The 18008-nt window shown below is 40.9% G+C and overlaps 1 protein-coding gene and 1 long non-coding RNA gene across 11 annotated transcripts in view; one reads left to right on the top strand and one right to left on the bottom strand.

Moving 5' to 3' along the window:
- The window catches only part of LOC122213926 (olfactory receptor 7D4-like), a 141297-nt gene that overhangs the window by 9671 nt on the left and 113618 nt on the right, over positions 1-18008 (bottom strand). The window lies entirely within an intron of this gene.
- LOC122213929 overlaps positions 4925-18008 on the top strand; it is a 37587-nt gene continuing 24503 nt past the window's right edge. For 2 of the 7 annotated variants that reach the window (XR_006199695.1, XR_006199700.1), the window contains exons 1-4: positions 4929-5279; positions 15403-15584; positions 15729-15855; positions 16585-16737. This is a non-coding gene — a long non-coding RNA (uncharacterized LOC122213929). Of the gene's footprint in view, positions 5280-11716; positions 11814-15402; positions 15595-15728; positions 15856-16584; positions 16738-18008 lie in introns of all 7 variants that reach the window. The other 5 variants (XR_006199697.1, XR_006199699.1, XR_006199698.1 and 2 more) reach the window with 5 other exon arrangements.

Consider the following 18008-nt stretch of genomic DNA (forward strand, 5'->3'; position numbering starts at 1 on the left):
ACCCCTTAAAAGGCCCAGCCTGACAGAAATTTGGGTCAACATTTCTCTAGATGTCTGGCCCCTCTCCTCCCTTGGGGAGGGAATAAGCTCTGTCTTGCTGTTGCTCTACTCTTCGTGCAATTTTTTGCTACCCCCATCACTGGCCACCCTAACACCCTTTGTTTCTTTCATTAATCCTTCTGTTAATTTCAGAATGCCTTGTTTCTCTCATACATTTTACTGACATGGTACATTTAGGTTATTTGCCTCCTTAAAGCAAAACTCCATATTTAAAAGTAGTGTAAGTAGTGGAATATAATACGAAACAAGAACTCTGGTCAAGATAGCAAGCTTCCCGCATGGTTAATAAAAAGGAATAATTACAGAAGGGCATATAACACACATCTTGGACAGTGTTGTGGGCTGAACTGAGTTCTCCCAGAATTCATGTTGAGATTGTGATCCCCAGCACCTAACAATGTGACTGTATTTGAAGAAACCCCTTAAAAGAGGTAAATTAAAATGGGTACATTAGGGTGAGCCTTTAGCCAATCTCACTGTAGGTCTTTATAAGAGATTTGGACACACAGAAACACACCAGGGGCATGCATGCACAGAGAAATTATCTGAAGAGGCAGCAGCAGGACAGGCATCTGCAAGCAAGTGACAGGGTTCCTGGAGGTACCAACCCTACTGGTACCCTGATCTTGGACTCCCAGCATCCACAATGACAAGGAAATTAATTCTGTTGATTATGTTCACTCACTACAGTATCGTATTATGGCAGCTCCAGCAAACACGTACAGGCACCAATCCATACTTTCTTGTCACATCTTAGGCTCCAGCCATGTCTGCTGTAATTAGGTCAATGGAAGCCATGGAAAGTTTTGCACAGCTGCAGCTGGTCAGCACTTTGCCTCAGGCCCAAATCCCATACCTCCTGCTTCCTGCCCTGAATCTTCTGTGACACCACAATATGGGACACCTGAGGAATCTACTCTGTATGCATTGATGTGCAACCCAGAACCACAGGGGACATTAAATCTACCCAGGACCACCCTTGGCCAATAGAACTCATGTCTTTTTATCTACCAAGTGGCAAGTTCTGAGACACACTTCATAATTTATATCAGAAGGGTTTGGTGAGATGGGGCACCAGTCACCCATAGAGGGATCAAAATGATAATGATTCCTTTCATTGCCTTTCCTTCCTTCCCTGATTTACTCCCATTGTTCTGTATTCCTGCTCCCTAGGATCAAATTCTCCCCAAAAGCCTACCTGCACAGAGACTTTTTGATGGGACCAGTTTTCAAAAAACACATCACAAGATGAAAGAAGGGTAGCCACATAGCATTTTGCTTAGGAAATACTAATAAATTTGTTAATGTTAATGATATAATACTAAACTATTAGCAACGATAATAACATGCCTCATTGTTTTATACCTCAGTGCCCTTGTGTATGCTGTTTCTGATTTTATAGTTGATTCAGCCATTCCAGTGATGAGAATTCACCACTTAATTACACTCATATTCATGCAAAATGTTCTATGCACAAGGTTGTTTATTGCATGATTGTTATCTGAAAACATTGGGAACAACCTACCAGTCACTAGGGAACTATTTTGACAAAAGAGGGCACATGTGCACAATGTGTACAATCAAAAAAAAAAGCAAGATGTATGGTTTATCTACAATAAGCTACAACAGTAAATAAACAAATTGAGCCAAGTTGCAGTGTACAATATCAACACAGAAAAATCACCTGTGTTTCTATACACAACAAACAATCTGAAAATGAAATGTTTATAACTATAGTTACAACAGCATCAAAAAGAATAAAACACCTAAGGTTATATTTAACGATAGAGGTAAAAGATTTGTATATAGAAAACTAGAAAAATGTGGTGAAAAAATTACAGAAGACCTAATAAAACGCTGATGAGATAACACTAAACACCTATTAGAACAGCTAAAGTGAAAAACAATACTAAGTGTTGGTGAGAATGCAGAGCAACTGGAACTCTCACACAATGACGGTGGGAATGGAAAATTGCACAACTACTCTAGTGGTGATTGGTAGTTTCCTCATTAGTTACATATACACTTACCATATGAAGCACTTCTCCCACCCCTAGCTGTTTTCTCGAGGGAATAAAAGAATTTGTGTGCACACAAACACTTTTACAAGAATATTTATAGTGGCTGTATTCAAAATTGCCCATAAGGAATAACTCAAATGTCCTTAAGTGGATACATGGATTAAAAAAGTTGGTATATCCATACAATGGAACAGGAGTCATCAATGAAAACTAAAAACACTATTCATGATGAAATTGATAGACCTCAATCAGAGACATGATGCTGGGTGAAAGATGTCAGTAACAAAATGGCTACATACTGTATGATTCCATTTATATGACATAATAAGATGAAAGTACAGTGATGGAGAACAGACCACTACTTGTTAGAGATAAGTGAGGGTGTAATTACGAAGGATAACACAATAGGTTTTTTTGAGGAGGAGGTGATGTTGATGTTCTAAATCCTGATAATGTGTGTAATATATATATGTAAATATATGTAAATATATATGTAAATAAATATATATATGTAAATATATATATTTGTATTGTTTCCCAGCAAGCATAATACCCAAGAGAAAAAGACATCTGCACAGAAAAACATACATGAATTTTCATAGCAGCATTCCTCCTGATACCCACAAAGTGTGAACAACCCAAATGTTCACTAACTGGTGAATAAATAAAATGTAATATACCCATACAATAGAATATCATTTGCCAATAAAAAGAAATGATATATGCTACAAAACATATCAACCTTGAAAAACACGCTAAGAGGGGTACCTGGGTGGCTCAGTCGGTTAAACTCTGAGTCTTGATTGATTTCAGGTCAGGTTGTGATCTCACTGCCGTGGGTTTGAGCCTCGCATTGGGCTCTGCACTACTGACAGCATGGACCCAGAGAATTCTGTCTCTCCCTCTCTCTGCCCCTCCCCCACTCACATTTCCTCTCTCTCTCTCTCTCAAAATAAATACTTTTTTTAAATGTTACAAAAAGAAAAACACACAAAGAAATTATTGACAAAAGATGTATGGTTTCATTTCTGTAAAATAACTATGAAACACAAATTGATAGAGAAAGAAAGATTTGTGGATGCTTAGATGTTGAGGCAGGAGGAAAATAAGGTTTGGACAGCCAAGGTACTTGCACAACGATGCAAAGGTTCTAAAATGTAATGATTGCACCACTGTGTGAACATATTAAAAAACACGGAATTGAATAGTTTTAAAAGAGTAAATTGGTGAGCACAAGCCCCATTTTGGGTGAGCCCTGTTTCTCTGGCTCCCTCTCCCTGTCCCTTGTGGGATTCTCTCTCTCTCTCTCTCTCTCTGCTCCTCATTCACTTGCACCCTTTAAATAAATAAATAAGTAAATAAATACTGTCTAAAAAAAGATGAAAAAGAGTAAATTGTTGACATGTGAATCATATCTCAATACAGCTGTTGCAAAACACAAAAGATAAACTCGAGATAATAGCTACATCAGTAAAAGCATCAAAAATTTCATGTCTCTGAAGAACCTTGAGAAGGAAGATGTAATAACCATTAGCTGCCATTATATTTTTACCATTCAGTGCTAAAGCATAGTATAAAATCATTGTTAAAAGAGTATGATATGACTCTAAGTATATATTGCTGTCACAGAAGTCTAGAAACCAAAACAGGTGTAGATAGAGCAATTCACTGTTTAATAAAAGTGAAATTTCAAATTGTATGTCAAGGATAGTTTAGCAATAGGTCATACTACAGTAAGCTATCTTTGGGACCCACTATCCCATACCACATACTAAGATAGATTCTTGGAGGAATAAACATTAAAATGTCGTTAAAACTAATACACCTCAGAAGACAATGGAAAATCTGCGTGTCGTCTAGGGTTTGAAGAGAATTTTTTAAGGCAAGGCAAAAAAGCCAGAGATTATTTCTTCAAAAAGACTCCTTTGGCTACACAGAAATGAAGTATTTTATAGAAACAAATTAAAGAAAGCAAAACAGTTATGCATTGAAGAGATGCGTAAAACACACTTGATAACGCACATAAGCAATTCTTGGTAGATGTACTAATAAATCAGGATTTAAAAGGACCTTTATTAACTTCATAACGACCACCCACTGAAATCCACATCACGCAGGACAATGGTAGAAACTTTAGAACTGTTGCTGAGTAACTAAACATGCCTGGTATTGGTGCTGTCCCACAACTTAGTATGGAAACCCTGGCTCGTATTATGGCATGATTTGAAAAATAAAAAATCGAAATAAAAATACAGCTGTATATAGAGGAATTTACTACATAACAAGAGGGGAATTTCGAATCAGTACGTCAAGGATAGTTTATCAATAGATCATACTACAGTGGCTGTATTTCCCACGAGAAGGGAGAAACGGATCCACTATCCCACACTACTCTCCTACGAAAATACATTCATAAAATATCACCGAACGTAATACATTTTGAAGAAAATTATAAAATCTGTAAGTAATCTGGAGTTTGAAGAGAATTTTTAAGGCAAGGCGGGAAACCCAGAAATCACTTGTTACAAAAGCGTCCTCTGGGACGACTCCTCCGCCCCCACCCCCGGCCTTGCCTTTCTGCCTTCTAAACACAGAACGGGCCTGACTCCAGCCCCATTCGACTCCCTCGGGCCAGAACCCGCCCTCTGCCTTCGGGCTGGGCCAACTCCTGGGCCCTCGGCACCCACGGGTGACGACACTACCGCTTCCGGCCTCCAAAGCGTCGGGCGTGGCCGCAACCCAAGCCCTGGAGCCCCGCCCCTTGAGGCGAGAGGCAGGAAGCGGAAGTGGCGTCACTGGCCCGCGGCGGTCTGTGTCCAGTTGCTTAGCGCCTTTCCGAGCCTCTCCTTTTGGTCGTCTTGCGGTGCTTGGTGTCGTCGGTGAGGCCGCGTGCCAGGAAGGTTCGGATGCAAGGAGGGCGTTAAAGGACAGGTGTGGCCCGGCCTCCGAGGGGCCTCCTTAAAGGGGCCGGGTCCCCTCCGCTCGCCCCCTTCGCGGCCGCTGGCGCCCGCGTTGGGCCGGCCGAGAGGAGCGGTGAGGGCGCACCTGCGAAGTGTTTTCGGCCACGGTGCCTCCTTGTTCAAATTCCTCCTAAGTAACCGTTGTGACTCTTCTCCAGGAGGATGAGAATTTCCGCTGGGCAAGTCAGGTTGGCCCGGCCCTGCGGTGGTCACCGCCCTGTCGCTCCTGGCTGTCCCGGTGAGCCCTGGGGAAGCGTTGGTTCAAAGGGCCCTTCCTCTAGAATGCAGAAAGACGTTTCTTGCGAGCATTTGGAATGTGTTTGCCGGTTCTTGTTGAGCGTCCCCTACAGGTAGAAAGAAAAGAGACTTGTTAGGTTCGAGGGTGTGCATATTTCTCTAGATAAATAACGAACATGTGTAAGCCACAAGTCATCCTTCCAGGTGAAAGTAAGAATGCTCAGCTGTCTTGTCCTCTGATCGTCCTGGGGCCCTGCCTCCCCCACAAACTATCAGAAGAAGGGCCTCCGGGAGAAAAAGACGTTATGGGCTTTATAACGCTGGTTCCAGAATGACCGAGTTTACCCTTAACAAGATGTGTGGACTAAGTGTGGTCTTTGCCCTCAGTTTTTGTGCTGTAAAATCTGAAGCTTTCAACAGAATTTGATCATCCAGCACAGTGAATGTTGGTTATAGCAGTTTCACCCATTTTGACCGTTTTGCATGTTTGCTCTCTGCATAACAATACATTTTACGGGAACTGTTTGAGAGTGTAAGTTGAAAATGAAATGCATACATGATACTTTTAAATACTTGGTAATGTATCTTGTAAAAGACGTTATCCTACTAAAACCACAGTTCTTTCTTGGACCCAGGAAGATTGAAAATGAAAATGCCTCTTAAATCTGCTCCGTGTAGAAGCTGAACTTCCCCACATTATTCTAACATAAGTTTTTGGTGATTTTTGGATCTAAGACCCAGTCAGTTTTTATATGATGACTATTTCAGTCTTTTAGTCTTTTTTTTTTTTTTAAGTGTGTTTATTTTGAGAGAGAACAAGTAGGGTAGGGGCAGAGAGAGTGGGGGCAGAGGATCCTAAGTGGGCTCCCTGCCGATTGTAGAAAGCCCAGTGTGGGGCGTGAACTCACAAACCGTGAGATCATGACCTGAGCCAAAGTTGGAGAGGCTTAACCGACTGAGCCACCCAGGCCCCCCTTTTAATCTTTTTTAACCTACTGTATTCCTTTTTGTTTGTGCATTACATTGACTTTTCATGAGTCTTATGTGTTCTTTTATTTTTATTTTTTAAAAAAAAATTTTTTTTAACGTTTATTCATTTTTGAGACAGAGAGAGACAGAGCATGAATGGGGCAGGGTCAGAGAGAGAGGGAGACACAGAATCGGAAGCAGGCTCCAGGCTCTGAGCCGTCAGCACAGAGCCCGACACGGGGCTCGAACTCCCGGACCGTGAGATCATGACCTGAGCTGAAGTCGGATGCCCAACCGACCAAGCCACCCAGGCGCCCCTTATGTGTTCTTTTAGAAAGTCACACATTTTGAAAATTCTGATTTTATTTTTCACAATATTTTTAGATGTTTCCTCCATTTCTTGTATTTTCTGTCAACTTGGTAATTGGGTCCAGAACAGAGGGTGGCAAACTTTTTGTCTGGAAAGTTCCAGAAAGTAATTACTTGATGGTCTGCAGGCCATAAGGTATCAGAATTACTCAGCTCTGCCTTTGTAGTTTTCAGGCAGTAATAGATCTGAGTCAACAAATGGGGATAGGTGTTCCAAGAAAACTATTTAGCAATCAGCCTTGTGACAAACATGTGCCAGTTCCTGATGTAGAGGCTTCAAACATCGTTTCCAAATATCCTATAGGTGATGTGTACATTAAATTGCATTCCATCAGGAAGACTTGAATTTATACCATCCCTCAGATGCCCAGTTTGATTGCCTACTTAAGTTAGTGATCACCAGAGCTGTTTTCAAGATAGACTTTTCCTTTGGAATAACAAAAGTCACATATGGGGTGACTTTTTTTTTTTCTTGAGAGAATGCGCAAGCACGCCCACTTGGGGGAGGGGCAGAGGAAGAGAGAATCTTTTTTAAAAAAAAATTTTTTTTAATGTCTATTTTTGAGTGAGAGAGACAGAGTGTGAGGGGGGAGGGGCAGAGAGAGAGGGAGACAGAATCTGAAGTAGGCTTCAGGCTCTGAGCTGTCAGCACAAGAGCCCAATGCGGGGCTTGAAATAGTAGACCGCAGACTGTGAGATCATGACCTGAGCTGAAGACGGATGACCAACTGACTGAGCCACCCAGGCGGAGAGGGAGACGATCTTAATCAGGCTCCATGCCCAGGCTGGATCACACTCTTTCTAAAATAATACAATATAATATATATTATATATGTAATATTACATAATCCTACTCTAAAGTTAAATAATATTTATTATTACACTTAATGTATATATGCTTTAAAAAAGATGTTTAACCAACTGTTTCAAGGTAAGGGTAAGCTGCTCAGGTTGGTTTTCTTGGTCAAAGGGCAAGTATACAGGGCCCCCTGGATGGTTCAGTTGGTTAAGCAGCCACCTCCTGTTATCAACTCAGGTCTTGATTTCAGGATCATGAATTTAAGCCCCATGTTGGGTTCCATGCTGGGCCCAGAGCCTACTTAAAAAAAGAAAAAAGGACAAATGTACATACTTTTAGATGGATACTATAAATTCTGTTAGAAAATTATTGTGGCATGTGTCAGTTTGTGAATCACCTTTTTAAAACTTCTAAAAATTAAGGAGAAACATAAGGAAGAAATTTATATTGTCTGGGCACTTGTTTCAAAAAGAATATTGTGTCCGTTTTTATCTGAGTACTCAAATGCCTTTGCAGAAGTACAATGTTTTGCTTTATGTTATAGTGTGTGCAAACATTTTATGTGAGACTTAAGTGGTTTTTATGTTGTAACTATTTTTGTCTTCCTTTTCTTTGTACTGTACTGTAACATTTTTGGTAGTTAGTAGAAATTGTCTCACATCCCACAAGGGGTCATTGAGTTCCTTTAATAAACTAGACTGTGTTCTTGGGACAGGGAAGTCCATAACATAGTACTGCCACCATACGGCTTATAGTCTATCTGAGAGTACAGACTTCAAGTGAATACTGGCAAGTTTGTGACAGGAACATAAGAATGGCACAATATGAGGTGGTAATACCTATCGGGAGGGGTTGATACAGATTATATATGTGTGTGTGGATATATTTATATATTTTTAATGTTTATTTTTGAGAAAGACACCACGAGTGGGGGCAGGGGCAGAGAGAGAAGAGGACAGAGGATCTGAAGCAGTGTCTGCACCGACAGCAGTGAGCCCCAAACTCACGAACCTTGGGATCATGACCTGAGCCAAAGTTGGACGCTTAACCGACTGAGCCACCGAGGCGTCCTGGGAGGGATTGATATTTAACTTCTGAAGGGAAGCGTGAGCAGGATTTACCTAGGCAGATTTTGAATGGGGGTGAGGATTTGTAGAGTGGGTAAGAAGGATGTCAGGTGAAGGGAACTTCATGAGCAAAATAGAGCTTCGTGTATTTCTTGAACTGATGGAAGAGTGTTGGGAGAAGGTGAACAGACAGCGAGTGGTGAGAGATGGAGTGGAGGACAAGGGCAGGACCAGGGGAAAGAGTAAGGCAGTCTAGCCAGTCTTCTAAGGCCATCGACACTTCTGAAGTGCCTAAGCAGGGGAATGATTTGAATCCATTTACAACATAGATAGAATTCACTAACTCCCACTTTGGGAATGGATAAGAGTGAGGGTATGGAGTCAAGATAGAATTTTAGGATGCATAAGTTTTATCTTTATTTATTATTAAAGAAATACTTTTTTTAATGTTTATTTTGAGAGGGAGGGAGGAGCAGAGAGATCTAGTTTAAAGGGTTCAAGGGGCACCTGAGTGGTTCAGTCAGTTGAGCATCTGACTTCGGTTCAGGTCATGATCTTGCAGTTGACGAGTTTGAGCCCCATGTCCGGCTGTGTGCTGACAGCTCAGAGCCTGGAGCCCGCTTCAGATTCTGTGTCTCCCTCTCTCTCTGCCCCTCCCCTGCTCATGCTGTCTCTCTCTGTCTCAAAAATAAATAAACATTAGAAAAAAATTTTAAAGATTGTTATTGATTCTTCTCGAAATGTTTGTTAGAATTCACCAGGGAGCCAGTTGATCCTGCTCTTCTGATTTTTGGGAGTTTTTTTAATTGTTGACGCAAAAATGAACAAAGCTTTTAGAATTTCTAAATTAAAAAATTTTAAAAAAAAAGGAAGAGAGTTTTATTCCCGCTGCCTGGGATACACAGTCTTCACCAAAGCATGGTAGCCCCAGTAAAGGAACATTTAGTGTAGGGTTGTATAAATCTTTTACATAAAAGGTTACAAATTATTAGACAAAGGACATTTCAGAAAGCTGCAGACCTTACTGTAAGACTCTAGTATACGCACGGCCATCTGACTTTAATCTTACAGGAACCAGGGAACTTTCTTCTTTTTTCTTATCTTTCGTGTTTGAAATGTTTGGTTTTCTTTCTTTTTTTCTTTTAAATTTACATCCAAGTAATTAGCATATGGTGCATTAATGATTTCACAAGTAGATTCCTTAATGCCCCTTACCCATTTAGCCCATGCCCCCTCCCACAACCCCTCCAGCAACCTTCTGTTCTCCATATTTAAGAGTCTCTTATGTTTTGTTCCCGTCCCTGTTTTTATATTATTTTTGCTTCCCTTCCCTTAGGTTCATCTGTTCTGTGTCTTAAAGTCCTCATATGAGTGAGGTCATATGATATTTGTCTTTCTCTGACTAATTTCTCTTAGCATAATCCCCTCCAATTCCGTCCACATAGTTGCAAATGGCAAGATTTCATTCTTTTTGATTGCCGAGTAATACTCCATTGTGTATATATACCACATCTTCTTTATCCATTCATCCATCGATGGACATTTGGGCTCTTTCCATACTTTGGCTATTGTTGATAGTGCTGCTATAAACATGGGGGTGCATGTGCCCCTTCGAAACAGCACACCTGTATCCCTTGGGTAAATGCCTAGTAGTGCAATTGGTGGGTCATAGGGTAGTTCTATTTTTAGTTTTTTGAGGAATCTCCGTACTGTTTTCCAGAGTGGCTGCACCAGTTTGCATTCCCACCAGCAGTACAAAAGAGATCCTCTTTCTCCGCATCTTGCCAACATCTTTTGTTGCCTAAGTTGTTAATGTTAACCATTCTGACAGGTGTGAGGTGGTATCTCATTGTGGTTTTGCTTTGTATTTCCCTGATGATGAGTGATGTTGAGCATTTTTTCACGTGTCGGTTGGCCATCTGGATGTCGTCTTTGGAGAAGTGTCTCTTCATGTTTCGCCCATTTCTTCATTGGATTATTTGCTTTTTGGGTGTTGAGTTTGATAAGTTCTTTATGGATTTTGGATACTGACCCTTTATCTGATATATCATTTGCAAATATCTTCTCCCATTCTGTCGGTTGTCTTTTAGTTTTGCTGATTGTTTCCTTTACTGTGCAAAAGCTTTTTATTTTGATGAGGTCCCAGTAGTTCCTTTTTGCTTTTGTTGCCCTTGCCTCCGGAGACGTGTTGACTAAGAAGTTGCTGTGGCCAAGATCAAAGAGGCTTTTTGCCTGCTTTCTCCTTGAGGATTTGGGTGCATCAACTTTTAAGGGCAGTAGGTACAAAGCAGTAATCCGAATGCTTTGGCATACTAAGATCTCTCATTATGTGTCATTTCCATTTGATGATAGAATGCTACTGCCTGTGCCCGGTCTCATAAGATAGGCACGTCAGACAATACCCAGTTCGTGACGGGACACTAAATCCGCTTGGTCACTTGATGTCTCATGGTTACTTATTTAGTCTCTACCATGTATTTATTAGTGGTAAGCCATAAGTTGTTCCTGAAAAGAGTAGGTATATGTAGAAGAGGTCATAGATTTGCTCCAACCTACAAGACTATGCCACGAATCTCCTTCTCGTGGTTGCCAGAGACTACCAACAACTTCCTATTTACTGTGGACAATTCAAGTGCCTTGGGAAATGATGGCTCACAGGGATTAAGTGCTTGAGAAGTTTGTACTGCTGCCAGAACTTGCTGCAGAATGCTCTTACTCTGGTCACACTTAAATCCGGAGGCCTTATAGGTGACTCTGTAGATGTATTAAAGTACATTCAAATGTGGTATATGTTACCTCTAATCAAGAAGTTCTGTCAGGGGCACCTGGGTAGCTCAGTCGGTTAAGCATCTGATATCAGCTCAGACTATGATCTCAGTTTGTGCATTCGAGCCCCGCCTTGGGCTCCACACTGACAGTGTGGAGCCTGCTTGAGATTCTCTCTCTCTCCCTCTCTCTGCCCCTCCCCAACTCATGCTTTCTCTGTCTCAAAATAAATAAAAATAAGTTCTCTGTCAAATGGTATGCCTTTTGGTGGGGGGAGCAGAAGGCATTACGTACAGTAACTTGGACCAATTCCTCGTGCGGCTGTCTTGACATACCTGCCCTTGAACTTGGTTGAGTTGGTATACCACTCCTTTGTGCATGTTTTATAAAGATGTGTAAAGTATCTGCTACTTTCATTGGATCCAGTCCCCGTAATGTCTACATGGTGGACCGTGTGTTGTGTTGTAGAAAGTCAAGACCTTTGAGGACTGTATTTTGGCAGAGTACAGGAGAATGGACTCAGCCCTGGGCCAGTGCTGTGGAGATACACTCTCGGTCTTGCCAGGTAAAAACCAGATGCTTCCAGTTATTTTATGAAATTTGTATGGAGAAAACGGCGTTACCTACATCAGTAGCTGCATTCCAGATGCCAGAGTTGGTGCTCGTTTGTTCCAGTAATGATACTATATTTAGAATCAGCATTACTAATCTTGTTTCCCAATACCTGTGAGGAAAGGGTGGCTTCTGGGCCTTCAGCATAGATTGACGAAGGAGGTCTGTGCAGGCCACACGTGATATATACAGGCAACATGGCTGTCTCTAGGATTGGCTCCTTCATGTTGCGCCAGGGAAACTTTGCCTTATCGTCATCATTAACCATAGGTCAGCATGGAGTCCAAATTTCAACCATCCGACCAAAATAAGCTGTTAGAGCCATCTAACATGACGAGCTAAATTCATGAGCTAATATGTCAAATCGAAGTTTTCTAGTATGTACACCCATGTCTTCGAAACAGCTCTGTCTTACGTGATACTCTATCCTCCTTGGTCTAACACCCTAAAATCCATTTTCACACATGTTCCTCAAGATTTTTATGATACATGTTAGTGGAGTTGGAGTTATTTTTGCAGCTACTGTCTTCTACCTTATAGTTTATACCTGACCCACGGGATTTTGTATTAATTGTGAATCTAGAGACATAGCAAGTGGTTGTGGTGGATCTTAAGAACAAGCATTTCCTTGCCGAGTATCTGCACCAAGTGAGATTATCAAAGCTTTGTCAAGTAGAAGAAGGCTAGTCTCCTCAGAAACTAAGGGACAAACTACCTTCCTGACAAGAGAGGTTCAGTGTCTTGTGGCTTCCTAGTCATGCATTTGATCTGGGTCCAAGTAGGTGTCCCCATGTCAAAGTTCACCTGTCATTTTTTTTCCTGCCTAATACCTTCATTTTCACATCAAAAACTAGATGAGACTGACCTTAGCTGCTGTTGTACAAATACATTTGATAAATAATACAAAACATGGGTTCTCTGAAAAGATTCATAAAACAGACACATGTTAGGCACAGTGTGATTTGGAATTGCTCCTCTGCCAAGGCAAGAAGGAGGGAACAGACCTGATGGACTTGAGTGTTTCCCACCAAGACACTGTTGAGACTACTCAGTATTTGAAATGTATTCTGAGGGGTTGTTGGTCAAAACCTTGGCATTCTTCTTCTTACCTTTTTGTATCAAAGGTAGACCAACAATGGTTATTTCTCTTTTCTGTCTTTACCTTACCCAGAAACCAACAATATAGTGTATGTGTGTGTGTTATAACCCTTTTTTCTTACATGCTTGATTGATTTCCCATATCACTTATGAGGTGATATACCAATTATTAGTCTTTTCCCAAGGGAGTGTTGGATCTTTAAGGTCTAGTATACTTTCTGTATACGGTGCTCATTTGTGCTCATTGCCGGGTACTGGAATGTGATTTCTTATTCATAGAAAGAATAAAGGAATAAGTTCTGAGAGATGAGAGCTTAAAAGGAAGCCCAGAGCTTCAAGGTTCTGCAGCATCCATTAAGAAAAAAGTTTAAGTGTGTCAACCAAATAAAATATTTCATTTTTTTCTTTTTTCCTATGCCTAACAACAGTCTAGACCAGTGCTAATGCAAGTGTAATGTGTAGATCATATATAATTAAAATGTTTTCAGTGCCCACAATAAACAAAGTGAAAGAAGTGTCATTATTTTTTTTTAACGTTTGTTTATTTTTGAGAGAGAGAGCAACAGAGCACAAGTTGGGGAGGAGCAGAGAGAGAGAGGGAGACACAGAATCTGAAGCAGGCTCCAGGCTCTGACTGTCAGCACAGAGCCCGACGTGGGGCTCGAACCCACAAACTGTGAGATCGTGACCTGAGCCGAAGTCAGTTGCTTAACCGACTGAGCCACCCAGGCACCCAAAAGTGTCATTATTTCTAAGAATATATGTTATTTTACCAGATATACTCTTTTTTTTTTTAAGTTGTATTTATTTTGAGAGACAGTGCAAGCAGGGGAGGGACAGAGCAGAGGGGAAGGGGGACAGAGGATCCAAAGCAGGCTGTGTGCTGACAGCAGAGAGTCTAATACGGGGCTCAAACTCACAAACCATGAGATCGTGACCTGAGCTGTAGTCTGATGCTTAACCAACTGAGCTACCCAGGTGTCCGTTTACCAGATATATCCTAAATACCATTTAAGCATGTAACCAATATTTAGAATTTGAGGTATTTGACATTCTTTCCTTCAAATTCAGTCTTCAAAATTCATTGGACACTAAATTTGGTCAGATATACTTCTCTTTATATCTTACAAAATTTACCGCTGAAAGACAATTAAAAATCCCCAAGTTATCTCAGGGTTGCCTGGGTGGCTCAGTTGGTTAAGCGTCTGACTCCATTTCCACTCAGGTCAGGATCTCATGGTTTGTGAGATCGAGCCCTGCTTCGGGCTCTGAGCTGACAGCAAAGAGCCTGCTTCGTACTCTCTCGCTCCCTCTCTGCCCCTCCCCTGCTCATGCTTGCTCTCTCTTTCTCTCTCTCAGTTGATGTTACTGATACTGCTATAGGGCATACCATTTTTAGTGTGTTTCTCATATATCATCTACACAGAGCCAACGTATGACGATTGATGACTGATAACATTTACTGATTAATGGTAAATACAAAACACGACTCCAGATTACCCGGTGTCCATGGGGATGGCTGTCTGTACTTGTATTCATAAGATACCCTAAAATGGTCTTGGTGTCAGAGAAAGGAATGTCGGGTAAATTATTCTGTCACCCTTACAGGATGGCAGCCATTGATTTGTCCTCTGGTAAGTCCTGTTGATACCCCTTGTTTTTAATAGACTCAGCTTTAGATCACCCTTGCACAATGGTCTGGGCCTGAGCAGTTATGCTGCTGGCCCTTTAAGGAGGAGTCAAAATGGGCCAACGACTGTGTTTTCTAAGTCGTCTTACTGATATGTGTACATTGGGAAGAGGTACTACATAACTTTTTTATTAATTATATTGCTTTGGGCAGAAAATGAGTCCCATTTCTCGGGGCTTAAATTTCCTTCCCTGTCAAATTGACTTACTCTTTTCCTCACGGGCAGCATGGATCACTATCCCCTTTTCAGTGCTAGGTGAGACAAGACCACGCTGGCATCCTATAGCAGTAGTCTGTGTTTGCGGGAGATTTCTTGAGAGTTTTGGGAATTTCACACTAGAATAGAAAGACTTCTAGGCAGGTGAATGCGAGAATTATGGTCCTCTCTGGGTATACATGGCTCCTTTGTTTTCTTCTATGTTTTCTTTCTGCCTTCCTGAGGAAAAGATAAAAGTAGGAAGGATGGTGGCTGACTGGCTGAGAGATTGTTCTTGGCTAGGCAAAAAGTATGTCCTTGTACAAAAGGACATATCTGTATTCACCAGATGGACACATTTCCTTCTAGGTGGACTGATCTCCAGAGCTTCTTAAAGTCACTCAAAGACTGAGTGTCTATTGAATTTCCCCACAGAATAGAACCTTTCATATTGGTGGTACGGGAATACTCTGAAAATAATTTGAGCGTTTCAGTAAGTACTAACTAAACTTGACTCTCATGATGGTGACCTTTTTTATTTATTGTGTGCTCTCACAGATGATATGGAAGATGGAGGTGTGCTTTTCTCAAAGAATTGATCCATTCACGACCATTTATCAGGTGTCTACAGTGTGTTCGGGCATGTGCTGCATTAGAGGGAAATAAGAAAAGAGCTCCGAGTCCAGGTGTGGTGAGACAAGGTCATGTTTAAGAGTTTCCATTGAAGCCATGTGACTGGAGTGAGTATAGGTATTTAAAATATTTAGAACCATTGACCCTTGGAGTATGAGAGACCTTGAAACTCTGTATTACTGTTTCATCCTTGTTCCAGTGAACATTGATGATGTTCCTTGATCCAAGCCATTACATGTGTGGTTATTTAGGATTCAGTGACCTTTGGTGATGTGCCTGTGGACTTCATCTTGGAGGAATGGACTTTTCTGGACCCCTCTTAGAGAACCTTACGCAGAGCTGCAGTACTGGATGGAGAACTCCAAGAACCTGAGTACGGTGGGTAAGGCTGCCATTATTCCTACAGCCTGCCGTTGAACAGATACATATTATTTCCTCATTGTGTTGCAGGATGGGTGATGTCAGATCTGAACACAAGTGACACACAGTTGCTTCACTGATGTGTTCTAATCCAGTGTGGGTGCTGTCAAAATGTGGTCTTTGGACAAACGGCATCACCGTCTCTGTTAGAAATGGACATTCTCACATTCCACTGGCATCTGTTAGAGTGGTGGCAAGTGGGACCCAGTCATCTGTTTTTAACAAATAGTCCACGTGATTCTGATGCACACTAAAATTTGGGAACCACGGTTAATGGTTTCTCTATGAAAGTGAAAATCTCTTTGTTGCCCTTACTCTATTTCCTATCTCAATACAAGTGTTAGTGCATTGTAAATGTGTGTATGAGCCTGAATGTGGGTTTCCAGGCTCAGAGGGAACCAGTCTTTTCAGGGTACAGAGTATATTTGCATTTTTTTAATTAAAAAAAATTGTTTTATTTGTTTCAGTAATCTTTACACCCAACGTGGGGCTCAGACCTATGATCCGGAACTCAAGAGTTAACACATTCTTCCAACTGAGCCAGACAGGCGCCCCTGTATTTGCATTTTTATCTCATTTGAAATAATTTTATTGCTGTCATGAGTAATAAAACACCTGACTCATAGGAAGGTTGGTTATCTCTTGCATGAGTCTCTCTTCCATTAAGATCTCTTTCTCCATGAATAGGTTATCAACTCTAAACACACTTTCATCTCATGGTTGGAATGAGAAGAGTTGAGGACAATGGAGAGAGGTATTCCTCAGGGTGAGTGTGAAGAACATCCCTCATCAATGAGAAGTTCAGTATTTTTGGAAATGTAACAAGAGGCTTCTTACGAGGTATGGTTGACATATGACATATTAGTTCCAGATACGACATAATGATCCAGTATTTGTATATATTTTGAAATGACTACCACACTAAGTTTAGTTAAAATCTATCACCATATATAGGTACAAAGTTGTGTGTGTTTTTTTTTGTGATGAGAACTTTTAAGATTTACCCTTAGCAACTTTGAAATATAAAGTACAGAGGTGCCGGGGTGGCTCAGTCAGTTAAGCATCTGACTCTTCATTTCGGCTTGGGTCATGGTCTCACAGTTTGTGGGTTCAAGCCCCGCATCAAACTCTGCGCTGACGGCACAGAGCCCACTTGGGATTCTCTCTCTCTACCTCTCCCCCACTTACTCTCTCAAAAGTAAATAAACTTAAAAAAAAGAAATATAAAATACAGTATTATTAACTATCATCACCATGCTGTATATTCCATTCCCATGACATTTTATAACTAGAAGTTTATACCTTTTGACCCATTCACCCATTTCACTCAACCCCCACCCCCTCCTCTGGCAACCACCAATCTGTTCTCTGGATGTTTGAACTTTGTTGTGGTTTTTTGTTTCGATTTTTTGATTCCACATACCAGTGAGATGGTATTTGTGTTTTTTTTACTTATTTCACTTATCATAATGCCTCAAAGACCATTCATGTTGTAAATGGCAAGATTTCTTTCTTTTTATGAGTGAATAGTATTCCATTGTGTATATATACCACATTTTCCTTATTTCTTCATCTGTTAGTGAATACTTAAGTTGTCCCCATATCTTGGCTGTTGTAAATAATGCTGCAATGAACTTGAGGGTGCATGTATCTTTATCAGTTAGTGTTTTTGATTTATTTGGATAAATTCCCAGAAGTTGAATTTTTGGGTCATATGAGAATTCTTTTTTTTTTTTTTTCTTTAACGTTTATTTTTGAGAGAGAGAATACAAGCATGGGAGGGGCAGAGAGAGAGAGAGAAGGGGACAGAGGATCTGGAGCGGGCTCTACACTGGCAGCGGTGAACCCAACATGGGCTCGAAATCACAAACCACGAGATCATGACCTGAGTTGAAGTCAACTGCTCAACCAACTGAGCCACCCAGTTGCCCCAATGACCATTCGATCGTTCGTTCGTTCTTTCTTTCTATCTATCTATCTATCAACATGTAGAATCATCACACAAGTCTGTTCCCTTTATGAAAATCATGGTATACATTTAAGAGTTTTTGTAGTTTCCTTTATTATTTACTTTACATCCAAGTTAGTTAGCATATGGTGCAATAATGATT

Source organism: Panthera leo, chromosome A2 (assembly GCF_018350215.1).
Source record: "Panthera leo isolate Ple1 chromosome A2, P.leo_Ple1_pat1.1, whole genome shotgun sequence".
In the NCBI taxonomy this organism is placed as follows: Eukaryota; Metazoa; Chordata; class Mammalia; order Carnivora; family Felidae; genus Panthera; species Panthera leo.